The sequence below is a fragment of the Rattus norvegicus genome, chromosome 14 (assembly GCF_036323735.1).
Source record: "Rattus norvegicus strain BN/NHsdMcwi chromosome 14, GRCr8, whole genome shotgun sequence".
Classification (NCBI taxonomy): Eukaryota; Metazoa; Chordata; class Mammalia; order Rodentia; family Muridae; genus Rattus; species Rattus norvegicus.
In genome coordinates, this window is record NC_086032.1 from 101,035,257 (window position 1) to 101,037,688 (window position 2,432).

The window sequence follows — 2,432 nt, forward strand, 5'->3', positions numbered from 1 at the left end:
GGTCTGTGTGTTTGATTAACTGCAGACTGCCGTATTGATACTTAAAAATGTTGTGCGGAGACAAAGCTGAATTCTTGACTGGCATTTGTTGCTGTATTTCCCTTTAAATGGCTCTCGGGAGCCACCGACATGCTTTCAAGGATTGCTAAGGCAAGAAGGTTTGAGTAAAGTCAGCTGGCAAGCAACAGGGAAATAAAGCTTGAGACTGCCACAGCTGCCAAAAGGCCCAGGCCCTGTAGTTTAAAAAAAAAAAAAAAAAAAAATTTTTCTCCACGGTGCGGTTGAGTGCACCTGGAGCTGTTCCATCGAGCTTCCACTGTGACTCAATGTTGGATTCCACACCCACTTAACTGTCCTGCTTACTGCTAGGTCACGAGGGCTCATGATCAATAGGCAGAGATAATCAATCATTTCACAAATGTGCTGTCCACCGTAGGGGCAGAACACCACCCTTAACAGTTTTCTCTTGGAGCTCACAGCGCCCCCCACCCCCGAAGAAGTGCTTAATGATTAAATGAGCTAAAACCTATTTCATTACAATTATGATGTAGACCAAAAGAACTGTAAGAAGGTAGGGACATTTTGAGGGAGTCCAAGAAAAGTACTTGGTTTGTTTTTCTATTACTATGGTAAAACACCATGTCCAAAAGCAGCTGAAGAAGAGAGGGTTGATTTGCCTTACAGTTCATCATCAAGGGAAACTGAGGCAGGAGCTGACACAGATACAATGGAGGACCCTGCTTACTGGCTTAGCCTGCTTCCTTGTGCCACTCCAGGTGCGATGGGTCCTCTCACATCAGATGTAAGACAGACAGACAAGCAAACCTGCAGACCTGCGTACAATCTGATGAAGGCATTTCTCAGTTGAGTTTCCTCTTCCCAGATGAACCTGTTTGTGTCAAGTTGACAAAAATTTAAAAAAAAAACCATCCAGGACATGGAGTTTCTAACTGCTTCTGGCTAGAAGGGGGAAGTTATAGAAATCAGCAGGGTTTGGATTTTATTCAAGGAGACATTTGAAGTAGAAATTATCTTCTAAAACTTGCATTATAGTTGTCATTCTCTGCCCCATGAAGGAGTGGGGGCAGGACGCAGCCAGAAGGGACTGGTTCAGACAGCAGTAGAGAATGGACACCCACCACAAAGACTTAAACAACTGCTCAGGTAGCGAGGAATTCTGGAAAACTCCTAAGTAGTACATCTGCGACAGGGTAGATGGCCATTTTCCGCATTGGGGAACTCTGCCAAGATCCCAGCTTGGCCATGGCAGGTGTGGGTGCCTGTGAGATGTCCTGCTGAATGGTGTAGACTGGAGTAGCTGGTGTCCCTGTAAAATCCACAAGGTAGTCTAAGGGAACTTAGAGGCAGATAAACCAAGAGGGGTATGGACAGGGTGAGCTATGGCACTGAGGGAAAGGAAGGCCAGTAGTGACGGAGGAAAGTCAGTCAGCAGAGCGGGGAGGCAGGAGGCAACAGCTCTTAAAATGGCAGAGACCCACGTGTGCTGTGCTTGCTTTAGTGGCTTGGATGATGTTGGGACTTTTGCAGGTCAGGATTGGTGGATCAAAGAATGGCCTAAGGGGTAAACGAGAGAGGGAAAAAGTATGAAGGGGAGGGAGGAACTATATAATTATATTTTAACTTTTAAAAATTAAAGAAAAATCCCACACAAATAAGAGCTATTACACACACATATATGTATGTATATATGTATATACATATATATGATAGAAATGTGATAGGTATATGATATATATGGTAGAAAAGCACTGAGTCTAGTAACTCATTTTGACTGAAAAGTCCAAAAAAAAAAAAAAAAAAAAAAAAAGCCAGAGGTCTGGAGAGATGGCTCAACTGTTAAGAGCATTGCTCTTGTAGAGGGCCCAGCATCAATTCCCAGTACCCACATGGCGGTTCAGTTATCCATAACTCCAGTTCCAAAGCATCCAACACCCTCTTCTGACCTCCAAGCATACCAGGCGAACATGTACACAGACATACACTCAAGCAAAACACTCATACACTAAATACATCTTTAAAAAAAAAAGAAAAAGAAAAAAAGGCAGTTGCCAGAGAGGAATCAGCCATGGGTTGATTATGTTTGTTCTTATTTATTAGGTAAAATGACTTGAGAGTTTGTAAATGCAGGTGGGAAGCAGCCCATAGAGAAGAGGAAGGTAGAACAAGGCAAAGAAAGCGGACCTCGGACCGAAAAGGCCCTGTGCCCAGGGCGGGGGAAAGGCTGAGCTCTCGTGGGGGCCTCCCTCTGTCTTTTACAACAGGAAGAGGCTTGGTGGAGAGCCTCTGTACCTGCTGACACAGGAGGCCAGGGGTGAGGCTCAACTGCTGGGAGATTTGAAGAGTGGGGAAAAGTTTGGCTCAAGCTGCCATAGAAGGTTTGAACGTACAGCAAAGCAAGATAATCAGGTCGG